The sequence below is a fragment of the Ambystoma mexicanum genome, chromosome 11, assembly GCF_040938575.1.
Source record: "Ambystoma mexicanum isolate Mex_15411 chromosome 11, UKY_AmexF1_1, whole genome shotgun sequence".
NCBI classification, from domain to species: domain Eukaryota; kingdom Metazoa; phylum Chordata; class Amphibia; order Caudata; family Ambystomatidae; genus Ambystoma; species Ambystoma mexicanum.
This window is the reverse complement of record NC_090934.1, coordinates 822,312,755-822,325,384: the sequence shown is the minus strand read 5'-3', so window position 1 is coordinate 822,325,384 and position 12,630 is coordinate 822,312,755. Positions and strand designations below refer to the sequence as shown.

The following is a 12,630-nucleotide window of genomic DNA, read 5'->3' as shown; positions in this document are numbered from 1 at the left end:
GTTTTCTGCCAATCAGAAAAAAATAGCAATGCAATCAGGCCAAAGGCAGAACACACATGCCAGTGAGTCTCTGTGGCACAATTGGTTAGCGCGTTCGGCTGTTAACCGAAAAGACGCTGCTGTTTTTGGCACAAAGACACAGAGTGTTCCACTCAGTAAACCTGAGTCATTTCTCCCGTGTTCTCTGGGTTCAGCCTACTGTCCCCTTTTAACACAAGTGCGCAACTGTGGCTTTCTCCTCATAGCAAGTTATGCCTACACAGAGGACATTTGGTGCACTGTTGATGGGCTCTGTCCTCTACTAAATCCCCTGTGTTTGTGGATTAGGGGAGGTAGGGAAGTGCTTGATACCCTGATTTGCTGTGGGAAATAGAGCTATTTTAGAAATATTTTCAGGTTGCCTGGGAAGCATAAGCAAACAGCACACCAATCAGGCCCCAGTGTAAGCACTGCATGAGTCTCTGTGGCGCAATCGGTTAGCGCGTTCGGCTGTTAACCGAAAGGTTGGTGGGTCAAGCCCACCCAGGGACGGTGCATTTTGGCTCAAAAATTCAGCATGACCAACTATGAACTTCTGTTTACCTCTCGCAGGTCTCGTCTGCTGACGTCCAAAAAATCCAATAAACTGTAAGCAATTCTTCTCGCTTGCTTTAGTTTTTCAAAACTTGCCATTCAATTCATAAACATCAAGACTTCATGGGAAGGGTTTGGCTGCAGCGTGTACTGATGCACAGAAGGAAGCTATCCTAGCCAGTCTACTTAAAGAAGCAATGAGGCTCTGCAGGTTCATGTACGTCTCCTACCTTTATTCTGTCATCAGACACACCAGGTGGATTGCCACAAGGACCTCGTGGCGCAATGGTATCGCGTCTGACTCCAGGTCAGAAGGTTTCGTGTTCAAATCACGTCGGGGGCATATTTGCTTTTCCCACTCTGAAATATAAAATTGCTCTTCAGTAATTCGTTATTTCAACCTGACTGCATCTTTATGCTCTGGGCCTAGTTGTTCTGGCGTTTCGAATGTAAGCTTTGCAGCAGGGAAGTATCATATTTGCAGACACCCATGAAGGACATGGTCAACCTTTAAAGCAGGCCAATCTCTATGTTTTACTGGATGCAGCAGAAGTATTTCCTCTTTACCATCTCTTCAAGTGGGCCTGACTGATGTGCTGTTTTGTGCACGCTACGTGGGCTTTGTAAAGCATACCTCTGCCATTTGCATGGCCTCCTAGCGCTGTCAATATTTTCGTGTAATCGCTGAATGCTGCACTGTCCTGGGAAATCTAGGTGTGACTAAAGGATATATGCTGGGGCCCCGAAAGGGGGTCGGCAGTCTAGTGGCAATGCCCATCACTTTGCAGTTTGGGTTTGTGAGTTCAGGTACCGGTCTGGTGTCGGAAAACTGTAAGCGCCCTCCCAATCAACTGTCGGTCCTGGATTGTGAGGATTTCCCCTTATACTGGTCTCAGTAGACACATTTCCATTTTACTTTTTCACTCTCGCATTGCCTATTTCTCTCTCTCTCATAGATACATTATAGACAAGAGAGACATTGTCAGCGAGAGGGTTGCACAGCACCTTCCCCCATTTCCCTAAGTGCATTGCATGGGGCTCTGGGAGGCGTGCACATTTGTCTGAAACACAAAGATCCACTGGCAATAAAAAGCGTAGGTCCCTAGTTTGCATTTCTTAAAATTTGAAGTGACACTCAGAGTTGTCTCGGGCGTGACTGTACCTTTCATAGGAGATGTGCTAATCCCCAAACCCTCTTCCTTTGTCCCAGTAATCTGTCTTAGTGCCTCTAGCAAGTTGTTTTCTGAAACAAAGCTTACCTGAACATCCTGTAAAATTGGTAACTATTCAGTAGCAGTACAGTGCAGTATATAGCATTCCTGTTGCGCACAGCATCTAGATCCAAAAATTGCTTACTCTACCCCAGAAATTAGAATTCACCCAGTCAAACAGAGGGATCTATAAAGAGCATGGCAAGTAGTTAACATAAGCTACTTCCCCCAAGTTCTCTTGGTGCACTCTGCTGCCCTCTTTTAACAGAAGAATGCAACTGCAGGTCTTGCTTCTCAGCAAGGTACCTACATATAGAATCCTTGGTGCACTCTTGCTAAATCTGCTGGAATGTGTCTTCTATTGTGCCCAAGGTGGTTGTGTATTTGGGGACTCAGGGAAGCAAGGGAGCAGTCTACTGCACTGCAGTGCTAAGAGAGGCATGCCTTTTTCAGAAAAAAGTTCAGGTTTTCTGCCAATCAGAAAAAAATAGCAATGCAATCAGGCCAAAGGCAGAACACACATGCCAGTGAGTCTCTGTGGCGCAATTGGTTAGCGCGTTCGGCTGTTAACCGAAAAGACGCTGCTGTTTTTGGCACAAAGACACAGAGTGTTCCACTCAGTAAACCTGAGTCATTTCTCCCGTGTTCTCTGGGTTCAGCCTACTGTCCCCTTTTAACACAAGTGCGCAACTGTGGCTTTCTCCTCATAGCAAGTTATTCCTACACAGAGGACATTTGGTGCACTGTTGATGGGCTCTGTCCTCTACTAAATCCCCTGTGTTTGTGGATTAGGGGAGGTAGGGAAGTGCTTGATACCCTGATTTGCTGTGGGAAATAGAGCTATTTTAGAAATATTTTCAGGTTGCCTGGGAAGCATAAGCAAACAGCACACCAATCAGGCCCCTGTGTAAGAACTGCATGAGTCTCTGTGGCGCAATCGGTTAGCGCGTTCGGCTGTTAACCGAAAGGTTGGTGGTTCAAGCCCACCCAGGGACGGTGCATTTTGGCTCAAAAATTCAGCATGACCAACTATGAACTTCTGTTTACCTCTCGCAGGTCTCGTCTGCTGACGTCCAAAAAATCCAATAAACTGTAAGCAATTCTTCTCGCTTGCTTTAGTTTTTCAAAACTTGCCATTCAATTCATAAACATCAAGACTTCATGGGAAGGGTTTGGCTGCAGCGTGTACTGATGCACAGAAGGAAGCTATCCTAGCCAGTCTACTTAAAGAAGCAATGAGGCTCTGCAGGTCCATGCACGTCTCCTACCTTTATTCTGTCATCAGACATACCAGGTGGATTTCCACAAGGACCTCGTGGCGCAATGGTAGCGCGTCTGACTCCAGATCAGAAGGTTGCGTGTTCAAATCACGTCGGGGTCATATTTGCTTTTCCCACTCTGAAATATAAAATTGCTCTTCAGTATCTCGTTATTTCAACCTGACTGCATCTTTGTGCTCTGGGCCTAGTTGTTCTGGCGTTTCGAATGTAAGCTTTGCAGCAGGGAAGTATCATATTTGCAGACACCCATGAAGGACATGGTCAACCTTTAAAGCAGGCCAATCTCTATGTTTTACTGGATGCAGCAGAAGTATTTCCTCTTTACCATCTCTTCAAGTGGGCCTGACTGATGTGCTGTTTTGTGCACGCTACGTGGGCTTTGTAAAGCATACCTCTGCCATTTGCATGGCCTCCTAGCGCTGTCAATATTTTCGTGTAATCGCTGAATGCTGCACTGTCCTGGGAACTCTAGGTGTGACCAAACGATATATGCTGGGGCCCCGAAAGGGGGTCGGCAGTCTAGTGGCAATGCCCATCACTTTGCAGTTTGGGTTTGTGAGTTCAGGTACCGGTCTGGTGTCAGAAAACTGTAAGCGCCCTCCCAATCAACTGTCAGTCCTGGATTGTGAGGATTTCCCCTTATACTGGTCTCAGTAGACACATTTCCATTTTACTTTTTCACTCTCGCATTGCCTATTTCTCTCTCTCTCATAGATACATTATAGACAAGAGAGACATTGTCAGCGAGAGGGTTGCACAGCACCTTCCCCCATTTCCCTAAGTGCATTGCAAGGGGCTCTGGGAGGCGTGCACATTTGTCTGAAACACAAAGATCCACTGGCAATAAAAAGCGTAGGTCCCTAGTTTGCATTTCTTAGAATTTGAGGTGACACTCAGAGTTGTCTCGGGCGTGACTGTACCTTTCATAGGAGATGTGCTAATCCCCAAACCCTCTTCCTTTGTCCCAGTAATCTGTCTTAGTGCCTCTAGCAAGTTGTTTTCTGAAACAAAGCTTACCTGAACATCCTGTAAAATTGGTAACTTTTCAGTAGCAGTACAGTGCAGTATATAGCATTCCTGTTGCGCACAGCATCTAGATCCAAAAATTGCTTACTCTACCCCAGAAATTAGAATTCACCCAGTCAAACAGAGGGATCTATAAAGAGCATGGCAAGTAGTTAACATAAGCTACTTCCCCCAAGTTCTCTTGGTGCACTCTGCTGCCCTCTTTTAACAGAAGAATGCAACTGCAGGTCTTGCTTCTCAGCAAGGTACCTACATATAGAATCCTTGGTGCACTCTTGCTAAATCTGCTGGAATGTGTCTTCTATTGTGCCCAAGGTGGTTTTGTATTTGGGGACTCAGGGAAGCAAGGGAGCAGTCTAATGCACTGCAGTGCTAAGAGAGGCATGCCTTTTTCAGAAAAAAGTTCAGGTTTTCTGCCAATCAGAAAAAAATAGCAATGCAATCAGGCCAAAGGCAGAACACACATGCCAGTGAGTCTCTGTGGCACAATTGGTTAGCGCGTTCGGCTGTTAACCGAAAAGACGCTGCTGTTTTTGGCACAAAGACACAGAGTGTTCCACTCAGTAAACCTGAGTCATTTCTCCCGTGTTCTCTGGGTTCAGCCTACTGTCCCCTTTTAACACAAGTGCGCAACTGTGGTTTTCTCCTCATAGCAAGTTATGCCTACACAGAGGACATTTGGTGCACTGTTGATGGGCTCTGTCCTCTACTAAATCCCCTGTGTTTGTGGATTAGGGGAGGTAGGGAAGTGCTTGATACCCTGATTTGCTGTGGGAAATAGAGCTATTTTAGAAATATTTTCAGGTTGCCTGGGAAGCATAAGCAAACAGCACACCAATCAGGCCCCTGTGTAAGAACTGCATGAGTCTCTGTGGCGCAATCGGTTAGCGCGTTCGGCTGTTAACCGAAAGGTTGGTGGTTCTAGCCCACCCAGGGACGGTGCATTTTGGCTCAAAAATTCAGCGTGACCAACTATGGACTTCTGTTTACCTCTCGCAGGTCTCGTCTGCTGACGTCCAAAAAATCCAATAAACTGCAAGCAATTCTTCTCGCTTGCTTTAGTTTTTCAAAACTTGCCATTCAATTCATAAACATCAAGACTTCATGGGAAGGGTTTGGCTGCAGCGTGTACTGATGCACAAAAGGAAGCTATCCTAGCCAGTCTACTTAAAGAAGCAATGAGGCTCTGCAGGTTCATGCACGTCTCCTACCTTTATTCTGTCATCAGACACACCAGGTGGATTGCCACAAGGACCTCGTGGCGCAATGGTAGCGTCTGACTCCAGATCAGAAGGTTGTGTGTTCAAATCACGTCGGGGTCATACTTCCTTTTCCCACTCTGAAATACAAAATTGCTCTTCAGTATCTCGTTATTTCAACCTGACTGCATCTTTATGCTCTGGGCCTAGTTGTTCTGGCGTTTCGAATGTAAGCTTTGCAGCAGGGAAGTATCATATTGACAGACACCCATGAAGGACATGGTCAACCTTTAAAGCAGGCCAATCTCTATGTTTTACTGGATGCAGCAGAAGTATTTCCTCTTTACCATCTCTTCAAGTGGGCCTGACTGATGTGCTGTTTTGTGCACGCTACGTGGGCTTTGTAAAGCATACCTCTGCCATTTGCATGGCCTCCTAGCGCTGTCAATATTTTCGTGTAATCGCTGAATGCTGCACTGTCCTGGGAACTCTAGGTGTGACTAAAGGATATATGTTGGGGCCCCGAAAGGGGGTCGGCAGTCTAGTGGCAATGGGCATCACTTTGCAGTTTGGGTTTGTGAGTTCAGGTACCGGTCTGGTGTCGGAAACCTGTAAGCGCCCTCCCAATCAACTGTCGGTCCTGGATTGTGAGGATTTCCCCTTATACTGGTCTCAGTAGACACATTTCCATTTTACTTTTTCACTCTCGCATTGCCTATTTCTCTCTCTCTCATAGTTACATTATAGACAAGAGAGACATTGTCAGCGAGAGGGCTTCACAGCACCTTCCCCCCTTTCCCTAAGTGCATTGCAAGGGGCTCTGGGAGGCGTGCACATTTGTCTGAAACACAAAGATCCACTGGCAATAAAAAGCGTAGGTCCCTAGTTTGCATTTCTTAGAATTTGAGGTGACACTCAGAGTTGTCTCGGGCGTGACTGTACCTTTCATAGGAGATGTGCTAATCCCCAAACCCTCTTCCTTTGTCCCAGTAATCTGTCTTAGTGCCTCTAGCAAGTTGTTTTCTGAAACAAAGCTTACCTGAACATCCTGTAAAATTGGTAACTTTTCAGTAGCAGTACAGTGCAGTATATAGCATTCCTGTTGCGCACAGCATCTAGATCCAAAAATTGCTTACTCTACCCCAGAAATTAGAATTCACCCAGTCAAACAGAGGGATCTATAAAGAGCATGGCAAGTAGTTAACATAAGCTACTTCCCCCAAGTTCTCTTGGTGCACTCTGCTGCCCTCTTTTAACAGAAGAATGCAACTGCAGGTCTTGCTTCTCAGCAAGGTACCTACATATAGAATCCTTGGTGCACTCTTGCTAAATCTGCTGGAATGTGTCTTCTATTGTGCCCAAGGTGGTTTTGTATTTGGGGACTCAGGGAAGCAAGGGAGCAGTCTAATGCACTGCAGTGCTAAGAGAGGCATGCCTTTTTCAGAAAAAAGTTCAGGTTTTCTGCCAATCATAAAAAAATAGCAATGCAATCAGGCCAAAGGCAGAACACACATGCCAGTGAGTCTCTGTGGCACAATTGGTTAGCGCGTTCGGCTGTTAACCGAAAAGACGCTGCTGTTTTTGGCACAAAGACACAGAGTGTTCCACTCAGTAAACCTGAGTCATTTCTCCCGTGTTCTCTGGGTTCAGCCTACTGTCCCCTTTTAACACAAGTGCGCAACTGTGGTTTTCTCCTCATAGCAAGTTATGCCTACACAGAGGACATTTGGTGCACTGTTGATGGGCTCTGTCCTCTACTAAATCCCCTGTGTTTGTGGATTAGGGGAGGTAGGGAAGTGCTTGATACCCTGATTTGCTGTGGGAAATAGAGCTATTTTAGAAATATTTTCAGGTTGCCTGGGAAGCATAAGCAAACAGCACACCAATCATGCCCCTGTGTAAGAACTGCATGAGTCTCTGTGGCGCAATCGGTTAGCGCGTTCGGCTGTTAACCGAAAGGTGGGTGGTTCAAGCCCACCCAGGGACGGTGCATTTTGGCTCAAAAATTCAGCGTGACCAACTATGGACTTCTGTTTACCTCTCGCAGGTCTCGTCTGCTGACGTCCAAAAAATCCAATAAACTGCAAGCAATTCTTCTCGCTTGCATTAGTTTTGCAAAACTTGCCATTCAATTCATAAACATCAAGACTTCATGGGAAGGGTTTGGCTGCAGCGTGTACTGATGCACAGAAGGAAGCTATCCTAGCCAGTCTACTTAAAGAAGCAATGAGGCTCTGCAGGTTCATGCACGTCTCCTACCTTTATTCTGTCATCAGACACACCAGGTGGATTGCCACAAGGACCTCGTGGCGCAATGGTAGCGTCTGACTCCAGATCAGAAGGTTGTGTGTTCAAATCACGTCTGGGTCATACTTCCTTTTCCCACTCTGAAATACAAAATTGCTCTTCAGTATCTCGTTATTTCAACCTGACTGCATCTTTATGCTCTGGGCCTAGTTGTTCTGGCGTTTCGAATGTAAGCTTTGCAGCAGGGAAGTATCATATTGACAGACACCCATGAAGGACATGGTCAACCTTTAAAGCAGGCCAATCTCTATGTTTTACTGGATGCAGCAGAAGTATTTCCTCTTTACCATGTCTTCAAGTGGGCCTGACTGATGTGCTGTTTTGTGCACGCTACGTGGGCTTTGTAAAGCATACCTCTGCCATTTGCATGGCCTCCTAGCGCTGTCAATATTTTCGTGTAATCGCTGAATGCTGCACTGTCCTGGGAAATCTAGGTGTGACTAAAGGATATATGCTGGGGCCCCGAAAGGGGGTCGGCAGTCTAGTGGCAATGCCCATCACTTTACAGTTTGGGTTTGTGAGTTCAGGTACCGGTCTGGTGTCGGAAACCTGTAAGCGCCCTCCCAATCAACTGTCGGTCCTGGATTGTGAGGATTTCCCCTTATACTGGTCTCAGTAGACACATTTCCATTTTACTTTTTCACTCTCGCATTGCCTATTTCTCTCTCTCTCATAGATACATTATAGACAAGAGAGACATTGTCAGCGAGAGGGTTGCACAGCACCTTCCCCCATTTCCCTAAGTGCATTGCATGGGGCTCTGGGAGGCGTGCACATTTGTCTGAAACACAAAGATCCACTGGCAATAAAAAGCGTAGGTCCCTAGTTTGCATTTCTTAAAATTTGAAGTGACACTCAGAGTTGTCTCGGGCGTGACTGTACCTTTCATAGGAGATGTGCTAATCCCCAAACCCTCTTCCTTTGTCCCAGTAATCTGTCTTAGTGCCTCTAGCAAGTTGTTTTCTGAAACAAAGCTTACCTGAACATCCTGTAAAATTGGTAACTATTCAGTAGCAGTACAGTGCAGTATATAGCATTCCTGTTGCGCACAGCATCTAGATCCAAAAATTGCTTACTCTACCCCAGAAATTAGAATTCACCCAGTCAAACAGAGGGATCTATAAAGAGCATGGCAAGTAGTTAACATAAGCTACTTCCCCCAAGTTCTCTTGGTGCACTCTGCTGCCCTCTTTTAACAGAAGAATGCAACTGCAGGTCTTGCTTCTCAGCAAGGTACCTACATATAGAATCCTTGGTGCACTCTTGCTAAATCTGCTGGAATGTGTCTTCTATTGTGCCCAAGGTGGTTGTGTATTTGGGGACTCAGGGAAGCAAGGGAGCAGTCTAATGCACTGCAGTGCTAAGAGAGGCATGCCTTTTTCAGAAAAAAGTTCAGGTTTTCTGCCAATCAGAAAAAAATAGCAATGCAATCAGGCCAAAGGCAGAACACACATGCCAGTGAGTCTCTGTGGCGCAATTGGTTAGCGCGTTCGGCTGTTAACCGAAAAGACGCTGCTGTTTTGGGCACAAAGACACAGAGTGTTCCACTCAGTAAACCTGAGTCATTTCTCCCGTGTTCTCTGGGTTTAGCCTACTGTCCCCTTTTAACACAAGTGCGCAACTGTGGCTTTCTCCTCATAGCAAGTTATGCCTACACAGAGGGCATTTGGTGCACTGTTGATGGGCTCTGTCCTCTACTAAATCCCCTGTGTTTGTGGATTACGGGAGGTAGGGAAGTGCTTGATACCCTGATTTGCTGTGGGAAATAGAGCTATTTTAGAAATATTTTCAGGTTGCCTGGGGAGCATAAGCAAACAGCACACCAATCAGGCCCCAGTGTAAGCACTGCATGAGTCTCTGTGGCGCAATCGGTTAGCGCGTTCGGCTGTTAACCGAAAGGTTGGTGGTTCAAGCCCACCCAGGGACGATGCATTTTGGCTCAAAAATTCAGCATGACCAACTATGAACTTCTGTTTACCTCTCGCAGGTCTCGTCTGCTGACGTCCAAAAAATCCAATAAACTGCAAGCAATTCTTCTCGCTTGCTTTAGTTTTTCAAAACTTGCCATTCAATTCATAAACATCAAGACTTCATGGGAAGGGTTTGGCTGCAGCGTGTACTGATGCACAGAAGGAAGCTATCCTAGCCAGTCTACTTAAAGAAGCAATGAGGCTCTGCAGGTCCATGCACGTCTCCTACCTTTATTCTGTCATCAGACACACCAGGTGGACTGCCACAAGGACCTCGTGGCGCAATGGTAGCGCGTTTGACTCCAGATCAGAAGGTTGCGTGTTCAAATCACGTCGGGGTCATATTTGCTTTTCCCACTCTGAAATACAAAATTGCTCTTCAGTATCTCGTTATTTCAACCTGACTGCATCTTTGTGCTCTGGGCCTAGTTGTTCTGGCGTTTCGAATGTAAACTTTGCACCAGGGAAGTATCATATTGACAGACACCCATGAAGGACATGGTCAAGCTTTAAAGCAGGCCAATCTCTATGTTTTACTGGATGCAGCAGAAGTATTTCCTCTTTACCATCTCTTCAAGTGGGCCTGACTGATGTGCTTTTTTTGGCCACGCTACATGGGCTTTGTAAAGCATACCTCTGCCATTTGCATGGCCTCCTAGCGCTGTCAATATTTTCGTGTAATCGCTGAATGCTGCACTGTCCTGGGAACTCTAGGTGTGACTAAAGGATATATGCTGGGGCCCCGAAAGGGGGTCGGCAGTCTAGTGGGAATGCCCATCACTTTGCAGTTTGGGTTTGTAAGTTCAGGTACCGGTCTGGTGTCAGAAACCTGTAAGCGCCATCCCAATCAACTGTCGGTCCTGGATTGTGAGGATTTCCCCTTATACTGGTCTCAGTAGACACATTTCCATTTTACTTTTTCACTCTCGCATTGCCTATTTCTCTCTCTCTCATAGATACATTATAGACAAGAGAGACATTGTCAGCGAGAGGGTTGCACAGCACCTTCCCTCATTTCCCTAAGTGCATTGCAAGGGGCTCTGGGAGGCGTGCACATTTGTCTGAAACACAAAGATCCACTGGCAATAAAAAGCGTAGGTCCCTAGTTTGCATTTCTTAGAATTTGAGGCGGCACTCAGAGTTGTCTCGGGCGTGACTGTACCTTTCATAGGAGATGTGCTAATCCCCAAACCCTCTTCCTTTGTCCCAGTAATCTGTCTTAGTGCCTCTAGCAAGTTGTTTTCTGAAACAAAGCTTACCTGAACATCCTGTAAAATTGGTAACTTTTCAGTAGCAGTACAGTGCAGTATATAGCATTCCTGTTGCGCACAGCATCTAGATCCAAAAATTGCTTACTCTACCCCAGAAATTAGAATTCACCTAGTCAAACAGAGGGATCTATAAAGAGCATGGCAAGTAGTTAACATAAGCTACTTCCCCCAAGTTCTCTTGGTGCACTCTGCTGCCCTCTTTTAACAGAAGAATGCAACTGCAGGTCTTGCTTCTCAGCAAGGTACCTACATATAGAATCCTTGGTGCACTCTTGCTAAATCTGCTGGAATGTGTCTTCTATTGTGCCCAAGGTGGTTGTGTATTTGGGGACTCAGGGAAGCAAGGGAGCAGTCTAATGCACTGCAGTGCTAAGAGAGGCATGCCTTTTTCAGAAAAAAGTTCAGGTTTTCTGCCAATCAGAAAAAAATAGCAATGCAATCAGGCCAAAGGCAGAACACACATGCCAGTGAGTCTCTGTGGCACAATTGGTTAGCGCGTTCGGCTGTTAACCGAAAAGACGCTGCTGTTTTTGGCACAAAGACACAGAGTGTTCCACTCAGTAAACCTGAGTCATTTCTCCCGTGTTCTCTGGGTTCAGCCTACTGTCCCCTTTTAACACAAGTGCGCAACTGTGGCTTTCTCCTCATAGCAAGTTATGCCTACACAGAGGACATTTGGTGCACTGTTGATGGGCTCTGTCCTCTACTAAATCCCCTGTGTTTGTGGATTAGGGGAGGTAGGGAAGTGCTTGATACCCTGATTTGCTGTGGGAAATAGAGCTATTTTAGAAATATTTTCAGGTTGCCTGGGAAGCATAAGCAAACAGCACACCAATCAGGCCCCTGTGTAAGAACTGCATGAGTCTCTGTGGCGCAATCGGTTAGCGCTTTCGGCTGTTAACCGAAAGGTTGGTGGTTCAAGCCCACCCAGGGACGGTGCATTTTGGCTCAAAAATTCAGCGTGACCAACTATGGACTTCTGTTTACCTCTCGCAGGTCTCGTCTGCTGACGTCCAAAAAATCCAATAAACTGTAAGCAATTCTTCTCGCTTGCTTTAGTTTTTCAAAACTTGCCATTCAATTCATAAACATCAAGACTTCATGGGAAGGGTTTGGCTGCAGCGTGTACTGATGCACAGAAGGAAGCTATCCTAGCCAGTCTACTTAAAGAAGCAATGAGGCTCTGCAGGTCCATGCACGTCTCCTACCTTTATTCTGTCATCAGACACACCAGGTGGACTGCCACAAGGACCTCGTGGCGCAATGGTAGCGCGTCTGACTCCAGATCAGAAGGTTGTGTGTTCAAATCACGTCGGGGTCATACTTCCTTTTCCCACTCTGAAATACAAAATTGCTCTTCAGTATCTCGTTATTTCAACCTGACTGCATCTTTGTGCTCTGGGCCTAGTTGTTCTGGAGTTTCGAATGTAAACTTTGCACCAGGGAAGTATCATATTGACAGACACCCATGAAGGACATGGTCAAGCTTTAAAGCAGGCCAATCTCTATGTTTTACTGGATGCAGCAGAAGTATTTCCTCTTTACCATCTCTTCAAGTGGGCCTGACTGATGTGCTGTTTTGTGCACGCTACGTGGGCTTTGTAAAGCATACCTCTGCCATTTGCATGGCCTCCTAGCGCTGTCAATATTTTCGTGTAATCGCTGAATGCTGCACTGTCCTGGGAACTCTAGGTGTGACTAAAGGATATATGCTGGGGCCCCGAAAGGGGGTCGGCAGTCTAGTGGCAATGCCCATCACTTTGCAGTTTGGGTTTGTGAGTTCAGGTACCGGT

General features: G+C 46.2%; 9 non-coding genes across 9 annotated transcripts; all 9 read left to right on the top strand.

Moving 5' to 3' along the window:
- Positions 1-457: 457 nt before the first annotated feature.
- On the top strand, positions 458-531 carry TRNAN-GUU (transfer RNA asparagine (anticodon GUU)). The gene has a single exon. It is a non-coding gene; the product is annotated as a tRNA-Asn (tRNA).
- Positions 532-2,706: 2,175 nt separating this feature from the next.
- On the top strand, positions 2,707-2,780 carry TRNAN-GUU (transfer RNA asparagine (anticodon GUU)). Its single transcript has one exon. It is a non-coding gene; the product is annotated as a tRNA-Asn (tRNA).
- Positions 2,781-3,093: 313 nt separating this feature from the next.
- TRNAW-CCA (transfer RNA tryptophan (anticodon CCA)) lies at positions 3,094-3,165 on the top strand. Its single transcript has one exon. It is a non-coding gene; the product is annotated as a tRNA-Trp (tRNA).
- Positions 3,166-4,955: 1,790 nt separating this feature from the next.
- On the top strand, positions 4,956-5,029 carry TRNAN-GUU (transfer RNA asparagine (anticodon GUU)). The gene has a single exon. It is a non-coding gene; the product is annotated as a tRNA-Asn (tRNA).
- A 2,173-nt stretch (positions 5,030-7,202) lies between these two features.
- On the top strand, positions 7,203-7,276 carry TRNAN-GUU (transfer RNA asparagine (anticodon GUU)). Its single transcript has one exon. It is a non-coding gene; the product is annotated as a tRNA-Asn (tRNA).
- A 2,173-nt stretch (positions 7,277-9,449) lies between these two features.
- TRNAN-GUU (transfer RNA asparagine (anticodon GUU)) lies at positions 9,450-9,523 on the top strand. Its single transcript has one exon. It is a non-coding gene; the product is annotated as a tRNA-Asn (tRNA).
- A 313-nt stretch (positions 9,524-9,836) lies between these two features.
- On the top strand, positions 9,837-9,908 carry TRNAW-CCA (transfer RNA tryptophan (anticodon CCA)). The gene has a single exon. It is a non-coding gene; the product is annotated as a tRNA-Trp (tRNA).
- Positions 9,909-11,699: 1,791 nt separating this feature from the next.
- On the top strand, positions 11,700-11,773 carry TRNAN-GUU (transfer RNA asparagine (anticodon GUU)). Its single transcript has one exon. It is a non-coding gene; the product is annotated as a tRNA-Asn (tRNA).
- A 313-nt stretch (positions 11,774-12,086) lies between these two features.
- Positions 12,087-12,158, top strand: TRNAW-CCA (transfer RNA tryptophan (anticodon CCA)). The gene has a single exon. It is a non-coding gene; the product is annotated as a tRNA-Trp (tRNA).
- The last annotated feature ends 472 nt before the right edge of the window (positions 12,159-12,630 follow it).